Source organism: Pogona vitticeps, chromosome 3 (genome assembly GCF_051106095.1).
Source record: "Pogona vitticeps strain Pit_001003342236 chromosome 3, PviZW2.1, whole genome shotgun sequence".
NCBI lineage: Eukaryota > Metazoa > Chordata > Lepidosauria > Squamata > Agamidae > Pogona > Pogona vitticeps.
Window position 1 is genome coordinate 195,800,848 of NC_135785.1, and position 11,664 is coordinate 195,812,511.

The window sequence follows — 11,664 nt, forward strand, 5'->3', positions numbered from 1 at the left end:
CGTGGTTAAATTGCACTGCTACATGTTGATAGAGACTTGTTAGATGCTTTAACCAAAATCCGAGCAGCTCATCTGGATCAGGCACACTCAAATTTTTCACAGCCTTTACTTTCCTCTTAATCATTTCAGTTGTTATTACATCATCATCATCGTTGTTGTTGTTGTTAAAATACAAGGAAAAAAAAACTAGTATCTGTTCCCCAGAATCTGTTGCAGAATTTGATATTCAGAGAATAACAGCTTTTATCTGTTCATTGGAAGGAAACAAAAGTGGGTAACATTATATACAAGGTCAGGGCAGCCGCAAGCTGGAGTAAGGTGGTCATTTCAATTAGCAGAGGGCTGGGAGTGACAGCGGCAGCAGAGATGGCACTCCCATCCATTCACTACCACCAAAACTGAACACAGACTGTGCCAAAAGTCTTCCTTTGCTAGCTCTCCACTTCTACAGCACAGTTGCTTCTTGGCTGGCTATATGAATAATATCTGGCTCTGAGAGAGTCCCCAGGACTAAGGCCCCAGGAGAAGGGTCATTCTCTCGCCCCCAATCAGCTGTGCTATGGTTACGCAGGGGTAACAAGAAAACTCTTGGCTAGGCCTTCTTTTCTTGCACTCTCTTCTTGTCATCTTTTCCTTTCCACTTCCCTCAACTTTCCTCTGATGCCCTTCTTCGCTGTCACTGTCCTGCTCCCACCCAGTGGATGGCCAGGACAGGAGCAAATGACTTCTACCAAGAGGTCTGTTTCACTGATTACTTGCAGAGGGCTTTTGGAATTAGATTTGAGGGGTGGATGAAATTAAGTCAATGCAGTGTATAGGCAGGCTGGGAAAGAGGGAATATGGAACCACATTTCTTCAATATGCCTGAAGAAAATATTTTTCTTCAAGAATAATAATAATAATAATAGAAAACACTTGGTTTTCATAAGATAAGATGTTTTTTCCAAAATGGAATTGCCATATTTTACTTATCTCCTAAGGCCTTTCAAGGATTAACAAAATGACCTTTTCCAGGTGGCTTTCTGTTCTACCAAGACCCGAGAATTGTCAGAGATTCAATTTATGGGATGTCTAAAACAAAAATTAATATCTCATGGTTTGTATTATTCTGCATCACACAAAATTATTCAACATGTTTCAGTGAAACAATACTGGATCCCAAGTGGAAGTCAGTGCTTTTTTTGTTTTCATAGATCTTCACAATCATTCTAAACTTTTTGGAAGGAATGCACCACAACATAACTTTTATAAGCTAAGTAGAAAATGCATCTGCAGAATGGATTCTTTTCTCAGCTGAAGGCTCTGCAAACATCATGATTAGAAAAGAGGGGAGCATAAGAAGGGTACATGTTTGAAGTTGCAGCACCTTCTATTATCTGCACCAGTGGAAGAAAGCACAACATTTTCGACTCTTCTTTCCTTCCCACGGGAAGACCAGATGCAAGTAAACTCTAGAAATCAACCATGTAATGGCTGCAACATGTGGCAAGTTTACTAGGACAAAAAAGGTTAGACCTCAGGCAGAGGTTTGTAGTTAGAACGTAATCAGGCAGATGACAGCTTTGCAGGTAGAACGTAATCAAACATTACCCTTCGCAATATGGACTGTATTAAAGCTTTCATGGCAGCACAATCTCCTTGCAAATGAATCCTGTGCTTATCTCCTGGTAACCAATCACTGAACATAAGCTATTGTAGACTGAGGGACACTTTGCAGACAGAAAAACAGGCTAAGATAGCTTTGTTTGTAGTTGTAAAGCTGCTGTCTTATCTGTTTCTCTCCCTACTTTCAAGTAAACATGAGTAGCAGAGCTGGTCCAACTTATTTTGCTATTTGATGTACACACAAAAACATTACATGCAGAATATGACCAAAGTAGTATTTATTTGAATCTTACTACAACATGGACAAAAAAAAGTCATTTATGATAACTTAGGCTAAGCAGAGCAAGCTAGTTTAGGAGCCTCCAGAAAACAAGTGACACCTATGGCATGTATTTAAATAATTATACAAAAATTAAAGTTACTTTACCGAAATGGTCTTCAGCTCCAGTGACTGATACTTAAACAAATGTCAATTAAAATTTCAAAATGCATTATATAGACAATCAAAACTTATGCAATGTTCAATATTAATATTTTTATTAATATTAATATTTTAGACCAAAACCAATGAGAGCTTCAGATTGTATAGTTCCTAACAACATATGATTAGTTCTGTACAGACTGGATGTTAGCACACCACCACAACTAGACACTATTGGCTGGTTAGGATGACCTAGGTAATGCATATGGATTGTATTAAAGGCACTCAAATGCCAACTTCACTGATACTCACAAAGTAGGAACTTCTTGTGGATTGAGTATGTATTTCCTAATGGAAATCATACAGTGACAAGGGCATATGACTTTGACCTTCCTGTCCATCCTAATATATTTCTTGTGTCTTTGCACATACATAAACATTATACCTATTTTATGTATTGCATCATACTTACTAGTAGGATGGCTCATGTTGCACTATGTCTAAAATAAAAGTTTGCTATACTCCTCTAAACAGTTCGGGGCAGCAGCTACAGAAAACAATTTGTCACCTTAGGCTAAATATTATCACTAAAAACCACTAGAGGTTCTGCTAGAACTGCAGCCTAAGGTCAATAAAACAATGTGCAAAGTATAAATGGCAAAAGATAGACATAGTTCTTTATGAAAGTTACTCCAGGTGTCAATATATTCCTACTGCTACTATCTCCAACCTGACAGTGTCCAGATGGTTTGCGCTACAAATCCTATGCACCACAACCATTTTCTAGACTGGTGTGAAGGAGCAGTAGATCCAAAGCAGAAAGAGCAGAGTGAGACGTCCCCTCAGCTAGAGACGTCGGAACAGGATAAAGTTATAGAAGAAGGGAAGACAAAAGAAAATAAGGAGTTGAAAGTAGTAGAAGGAAAGAAACAGGGATCAAAGGAGAAAGAGGAGAAGATTGAAATATGTCTAGTGGAAGAGAGAGAGAGGGAGAAGAGGGAAAGGAGTTAATTTTACCCATGTGGGAGGAGGAGATGGGGGGATGTGGGAGGAGACAGTTCAGTATAAGAGAGAGAGAGAGAGGAGAAGGGGAAGGAGGAAGAAAAATATGATAGAATGCACGGGTTGTTAGAAGACTTCCCAAATTTGAAGGTAGGAGGGTTGCTACCTGATCCGGAAAAATCCAAAGAAAAGAGGACCTCAGTCGAAGCCTTAGAATGGACAGTTGTGGTTTTCCCACAGGGACAGGGTCACTCGAGGAAGGTGATTCAACCAGACCAATCCACCTCTGGAGGGAGATTGGGCTAGACACCCTTGTTGTGGGACAATATGTGTGGTCCGGAGTGCTGCACTGAAGAAGCCCACAGATCGGGAATGTTTTGAACCAGCCCCTCAATGAATCTTGACAATTTACAGACAGAGCTATCATCCTCCCAAATAGAACAGTTACCAGATCTCAGTTGTTTTGAACCGTTAGAAGTTGTTGTAGATTCACAAAATATTAAACTGAATAAATGTGTTAATGTTCAAAAAGAGACTCAGTCATTGTTTCCCGCCAAAAAGAGGAACTGCTTCCGACTTTTAATGAACCCAATCACAAATGGTTAGAACTAATGGGAGTTGCAGTACAAAACAGGAGGTAACCTGGCTTAGGGAAGCTGCCTCACTGCATTGAAAGGTATACAGTGGTGCCTCGCATAGCAAGGTTAATCCGTTCCAGATTAACCCTCGCTATGTGAAAACATCGCTGAACGGGACGGGGAAGCCCATTGGAACGCATTAAACATCGTTTAATGCATTCCAAATCGGCCGAAAACTCACCGTTCAGCGATGTTGTCCATAGCCAGCAGCCATTTGTGCGCCCTCGGTAAGCGAGGGCAGGGCGTGAAAACGCTGCGCGCCGCCATTTTGGGGCTTCCGGCGGCCATTTTCAACCCGCTGAACAGCTGATCGTCGGGCTTCGTTTTGCGAAGATCGCTAAGCGAAGCGCTTACCAATCTTTGCAAAGCGATTTTTGCCCATGGGGCCATCGGTATGCGATCGCATTTGGGATCACTGAAACCCCATCGCTATGCGGATTCGTCGTTCTACGGTGCGCTCGTTAAGCGAGGCACCACTGTATTAAGAAATTATTATTTTCTGATCCCAACCTGCAGAGCATGTAGTTCCCAACCGCCAGATGTTCTTGGACTAAAACTCCTAGAAGCCTTCACCACAAGCTGTGCTGCCCAGGATTTCTGGGAGTTGTAGTCCAAAAACATATGGGGACCCAAGGTTGGGAACCACTGCTGTAGAGTAATGGAGGACAACTATGGCCCTCCAGATAGTTTTGGGTCATAAATCATATAATCTCTCATCACAGTTATTCTTATTAAGGCTAATGGGGGCTGTAGGCAAGAACATATGGAGGAACACAGTTGCCTGCCTGAGATGCATATTTAGTATTGTTGTTGTTGTTTAGTCATTAAGTCGTGTCCGACTGTTCCTGACCGCACGGACCAGAGCATGCCAGGCCTTCCTGTCTTACACTGCCTCCCAGAGTTTGGTCAAATTCATGTTGGTATCTTCAATGACCCTGTCCAACCATCTCGTCCTCTGTCGTCCTCTTCTCCTCTTGCCCTCACACTTTCCCAACATCAAGGTCTTTTCCAGGGAGTTTTCTCTTCTCATGAAATGGCCAAAGTATTGGAGCCTGAGCTTCAGGATCTTCCAGTGAGCACTCGGGGTTGATTTCCTTCAGAATTGATAGGTTTGTTCTCTTTGCAGTCCAGGGGACTCTCAAGAGCCTCCTCCAGCACCACAATTCAAATGCATCAATTCTTCGGCATTCAGCTTTCTTTATGGTCCAGCTCTCACTTCCATACATCGCTACCAGAAAAACCATAGCTTTGCCTATGCTGACCTTTGTCAGCAAGGTGATGTCTCTGCTTTTTAAGATGCTGTCTGGGTTAGTCATCGCTTTCCTCCCAAGAAGCAAGCGTCTTTTAATTTCATGGCTGCTGTCACCATCTGCAGTGATCATGGAACCGAAGAAAAATCTGTCACTGCCTCCATATCTTCTCCTTTCACCTTCATTAAGAGGTTCTTTAATTCCTCCTCACTTTCTGCCATCAGAGTGGTATCATCTGCATATGTGAGGCTGTTGATATTTCTGCTGGCAATCTTAATTCCAGTTTGGGATTCATCCAGTCCAGCCTTTCGTAGATTTGGTATACACCGTGGCAATAAACATTTTGGGGGAAACAGAGAGTATTATCACATCTTCCAGTCACACACGCTATTCAGGCACAATGGAATACCATTTCTTTAATATGCTTAGAGTAGAATGGCTTGTTCCACATCTTCCACTGTTGCTTTTTGTGTGTGTGTGGAATCCATACGGAGTTTGAATAGCAAAACTGCCTGCATCTGTGTAAGCTGTACACACAAGCAGCAACCTGTTTTCCAGTGTACTTGCTTGCATATAGACCCTACATGGGAGCAGGAACTCTCTTTAGAATGATTTGTCATTGCTCCCATGGAAAAAGGGAGGCCTAGCTGTTCCATGTGAGTTGGGGGAAAAAACTGTGTCCTATATTAATGCTTGAATTGTGGCAAGAATAGAGTTGCCTCTGAACTTTGCTCTATTGGAGAGGCACAGCTTAAAAAGCCATTCAAGAGTCTAGTCCTTCTTTCCCTAGATCAGAGGTCAGGGAACTTTATTATATCCCCCCCCCCAAAAAAATTATATATGCCAACATTACCCCGCCCCCTCCCGGCACTGCCCCTCTGCTCTTGCCGTCCATGGTCGACCCCCCCACCTTTGCGCTCATCCGGGACCTGCGGCTGCTGCCTGAGCAGCCAGTCTGGAGCCGCCACACAGCTGGGAAAGTGCATCCTTGGTGAAGGGAGCTGGGCACCGCAGGTCCGGCAGGTCCACCGGCCATGAGCTCAGGTGAGGCGGGGCAGGAAGGGGGGCCTCCTCACCAGCGCTCGCTCTCCCCGCGACGGAATGCTCACCTACACACAGTATCGTCGGAAATAAAATGCCTGGGGGTAATGAGGAAGGTCATGCTGCTGCAACCGTCCTCATTACCCCCAGATTTTCATTTTTACCCCATTTGGGGTAATTTACCCGTTCCCTGACCACTGCCCTAGATGGTCTGACTGACAGACAGCTTATGGGACATTGATTGAAAAAGCTACCCAACAGACTAATATGATGCATCAACTACATATCACTTCTAAAATGCAAAATGAATTACAGTCTTTTATTTTTGGTCCTTACAACAGCTTGTCAGATAAATGATCGCTCCTGCTTTATATATCCAGAAGAAATGCAGCTGAGAAATAGTAACCTGCCCAAGGCCACCAAGTGAATCTATGACTGACCTGGGATTAATTTCATTCTTGGCAAGGTTAGTCAATATCACTGTTCAAAGCTCAAGTACTGTATTATAAATCTTGCAATCAATTTTTCCCCTTTCCAAGCCTGCTGGCTAGTTTGCTTTCTGCTAGACTATCCTAGAGAATTTGAGAGAGTGCACACCCTAGAAGCAAGACCTCTGAGGCACAGGCTTAGTGAAACACTTTTAAAAGTTACACATTTCCCCCCTGTATAGAATGGTGGAGGGGTGGTGAAGCATCAAATAAAACAGTGTATTCTTAACCTTAAAATCATATTCTAAAGGCATGCCTCGTCAGGCCCTGGACCACCTAGTAACTAGCAGGGGCTTAATTCAAGACAAAAATGTAAAAGCATTTTTGCACAAATAATAATTAATAATACCCTTTTAACAACGAGAACAAAGTGCCTAGAGACATTTACCATCTAATCTGAGGATTCACATTGTGTGGCCTTCATTCATTGTGCTGAAATTCTACCAAACCATGGCAATCCAGTTTTCCTTAGTCAGCTAGCTTCTTTGTAATTACCTGTTTCAATATTCTGAAATTTTCTTCTTTCAATCTTTCCAAATTACTTGGAATATTAATACCAAAATATTTAATAGTCTTTCAAATATTAACATCTTTTTAATTTTTTTCCATTACCTCTCTTTTATAGTTAAAAACCAACATTTCTGATTTATGCCCATTTATCTGCAACCCAGTTACTGTACCTCTCAAAATTCCTTTAAATGTAATTTAATCCTCGCTACAATTTTTATATGTTTTTCTATTGTTAACAAGTTATCATCCCGCAAATAAATTAATCTTAACTCTATCCTTAATACCAATACAGTGGGGCCTTGACTTACAAACGTCCCTACTTACATCCATTTCAAGTTACGACCAGCTCCGGCTGCAAAATTTTGCTTCTACTTGCGACTGGAGCTTCCACTTATGAACAGAAAAAGGCAGGGAAAAAGGCGGGAAATTCAAATTGCTAACTGTAGGTGGCAACGAGGCTGCTTCTTTGTAGTTCTTTTGCCCCAGCAGTTAGAGTGTGTGTTGAGGAGGCTTGGGATTGCCTCCTTCTGCTTCTGAGTGAGTGTGTGTGCGTGTTTCCAATGGTCTTGGGAGGTTTGTTGGTTGGTTGGCTTTTCCCCCCATTTCCAATGGGTCTTGGGGGGATTTGGTATGTTTTTTACTTCCCCCCATTTCTGATGGATCTTGGGGGGTTTGGTTGCTTTGGGGGTGGGTTTCCCCATTTCTGATGGGTCTTGGGAGGTTTGTTTGTTTTTTTTGGCTTCCCCCCCTTTTCCTATGGGTCTTGGGGGGTTGGTTGCTTTTTTGGGTTTTTTCCCCATTTCTGATGGGTCCTGCATGCTTCCCTTGCTTTTTTCCTTTATTTTCTTTGTATTTTCGACCTGCCTCCTTTGTTCTCTGTGCATTTCTGATCTGCTCCATTTGTTTTCTGTGCAATTCCAATGAGTCTTGCACACTTGATTGCTTTCCTCCCCCCCCCCCTTTCAGGCGGAAGGGATTGATCGCGTTTCCAATGAGTCTTTGCAGTGGTGCTGGTGGGGTTTTTTGTGATTTTTTTTTCTTTGTCCAGAATGGATTAATTGCATTTCAATGCATTCCTATGGGAAATGGTGCTTCGACTTATGACCATTTTGAGTTATGTCCATCTTCTGGAACGCATTATGGATGTAAGTCAAGGCACCACTGTACTTAAAATCTTTTAATCTTCTGTAATAGTATTTGTTATTAATTCAATGACTAAAGCGAACAGTACAGAGGACAGGAGATACCGATGCCTAGTTCCTCAACCTAAAGAGATCTTCTGCTGTCCCACATTAACTAGCACTGTTGCAGTGTTCTCTGAGTTCAGTTGTTCTATTATTCCTTTAAAGCACTTACAAAATCCCAAAACCTTAATGACTACTTTCGATGTTGGCCATTTCAGTGAATCAAATTTATTTATTTATTTATTCTATTTATATCCCGACTATCTGGTCGAAACGACCACTCTTAAATGCCTTAAAAATATCGACTGAAATTTTATGTCTTAGCCTTTTGTTTTGAAACTCAATTTATCAGATTTAATATTTTCCTTATCAAGTTAGACGTTTTACTTCCTGGGATAAAACCAACTTAATCTGCTTCAAAATATTATTTTTATTACGTACTCTGCATACACATTGAGCAGATAGGAAGGTAAAATAACTCATCTGACACCTTTGCCTGTGTGAAACCACTCTGTTTCTCTGTCTTCTGTCCTAATTGTAGCTTCTTGTCCAAAATACAAGTTACAGATCAGGATACTCCAGCAAGTTATGACAACCTTACATGAACACTAAGAGGATTTCAGTTAGTATACAAAAATATATAGTAAAAACTGAGTATGACACTAATCCAGTTATTTTATTTCATTTTACATTTTTATTCAGAAAAAAAGTGACTCCTGCTAATGTCCAGTTTGTTTTCCACTTGTATTCCAAATGGTCTGTCTTTCCATCACAAGATAGGCATAGGCTGTGCACCAAATGTAGTATTGCGGGAGATGTTTATGGATAACATGGGCCGCTAGAAAGAGTATGGTGCAGTGGATAGAAACTGACTGGGGGAGTGGACTTCTGGGAAAAGGCAATAAGAATCTGTAGTCAGGTTTATTCTGACCTAAGGTTCCACTTGCCAGAGCTTCCTAAAATAGTCAAAAGAGACTTGCTATTCCCTTCTTTTGGAGGCTCCCACAAGCCAACACAGGCCTTCCCCCTAGGATGGAACCTCTCAAAGCCAAGTGATCAACCTGTCCACCCAAGTAGAAAACACAATGTGAGGAAGGCTTTGCTGCCAGTGCGCCATCTCCTCTGGTTGACAAGATTGCGTGCGGTGTGGAAAGGGAGGAGAGAGAGCTGAAAAAAGAAAAAGAACCCAAAGGGGTTAAAACAGACGCTTTTCTGGGAGAGTGGGATGACATAGAGGGGGAGGAGCAATGGGTGGAGGTATGGGAGGAGGATAAGGAGAAGGGATCATTTACACGGGAATTCAGACTGTGACAGGAAAGGAGAAGAAAGTCAAGGGAGAAGAAGAAAAAGTGGGTGAAGTAAAATCTCTCTTAGATGATTTTCCGAATCTGAAGGTTGGTGGGCTCCTTCCTGACCCTTCTCCTCACTCTGGAGGCTTGGTGGTCCATGAAACGCTCGAATGGACCCTGGTGGTTTAACCCAGAGGGCATGGTCACTGGAGGAGGGTGGTTCGCCGGGATCCGTCGTTCCACACACCACCTCTCGAGGGGGATTGGGCCCGCCACCCTTGCTGCGGGACCATCTGTGCTGTAAGGAGCACCCCGCTGAGAAAGCCCAACGATTGGGAACGCTTTGGGCCGGCTCCCCCGTTCTGAGACACAGTTATCAAGTTGATGAAATGGGACTTGTTAAAAGAATGGAGCCTCAGTGGGACCCGTTAATCCCTACTGAAGTGGTTATTGACACACCTTTGTTAAATGTTAATAAACCATTGTTGTTGACTGAACCTGTGAAGACCCCGTATCCTTCTGTTACTAACCAACTCCCCTTCGAAGACAACAAACCTTTTGACACACAGTAACACTAGGAAACATGGGAAGAGAGGAAGAACCAATAAAATAAATTGACTCAATAAAAAGGAAACCGCAGCCCTTAGTTTGTAAGACAGGCAAAGGGCTGTTAATCAGGAATTGGAAGCAACAGCATGTAATGTTTGGGGTCAGATGTGGAGATCTAGGGGGCTAGCCTTCACAGCCCTGTTTCTGTCTCGCAGGTCCTTCCCATGCATGTGTGTGGCGGGATCTTTTGTCATTCAGCCCCATAGAGCTTTGCAGTCGGCACTCTATGTAGCAACCGGCATCCCGCCAGATAAACAGATATAGGACTCCCTTGTCAGACGTCTGAGTGACTGGAAGGCCGAAACACACAAATAAAATCTTTTGCTTCAAGACAAAGAACAGTTTTTCTCCCGCCTGCACGCTGATGGCACTGCGGTTGTGATTGTATGACAAATTACCATCACAGCAAAATAAACAATTTTTATTTCCAGGACAACTTGTTGGCTCACCATCAAATTTGGGGGGGGGGGACGACTGCTGCACCCCTCCCCTCCCCTCCTGTTTTATAGATGCCAGTCTCTACTGTATTGACATTTGAAATACTGAATTTGTGGTAAACAACACATGGGCATGCATCTCTAGGTAAAGGTTCCCTTGACAATTTGTCCAGTCGTCCGACTCTAGGGGACGGTGCTCATCCCCGTCTCCAACCCATAGAGCTAGTGTTTGTCCAAAGACAATCTTCCGTGGTCATGTGGCCAGCGCGAATAGAAACGGAATGTCATTAGCTTCCCACCGTGATGGTACCTATTTATCTACTGTACTCGCATTTTTGCATGCTTTCAAACTGCTAGTTTGGCGGGAGCTGGGACAACCAACAGGAGCTCACTCCGTCCTGTGGATTTGATCTTACGACAGCTGGTCTTCTGACCTTGCAGCACAGAGGCTTCTGTGGTTTAACCCACAGCGCCCCCACCTCCCCATCTGCTGCTTATACTGTATGTATACCACTAGGAAATACTGTAAGTATCCTCCCCAGTGAGGTTTTGTTTCTCCCTACGTTTCATATTTTGTGAAAAAGCCAAAAACATGAACCATCACCGCCCTACAACGTTATCAGCTTTTGCCCTGCCTTATGTTAATAACCTGCTAGCGCTATAATTGGATTACGAGTCCCCTGGAGTCCTTCAGAATTTGATCGGGCTCTACTCTTGTCAATCTGACCGGAAGCGCTTTTTTTTTTAAAGCAAAGGCCGTCATAATAAAAATGTCATTGGGGGGAGGAGGTAGGCGAGAAGGTTTCATCGTATTCTGAATGGTTTATTTCCCTGTCACTAAACTGAATTGGTCCCGCCTTTTGATTGGTAAGTTATCCTAGCACGCGATATACGCATGTCTTTCCAAACAGAACATTTCCAGTGGTCTTTTAAAAAAAGAGAATTTTATCTCTATGGTGCCGAGGATGAGGCGTAGGATCCTCTGAGTTATGAATGGTTGATACGAAGATCACTCAAGCTGACGCTCCCCACGAAACTCAGTAGAGTCCCGTGACCCGCTGAAGCCGTGTCTTATCTGGCATTCTTATTGGCTACAAAGCCTTGCCACTCAATGTGTATCCCCGCCTCTTTTCCCGCCTGCTTCGCGATTTACCTTTTCTGAATGGCCAAAGATATAAATCATTTACTGT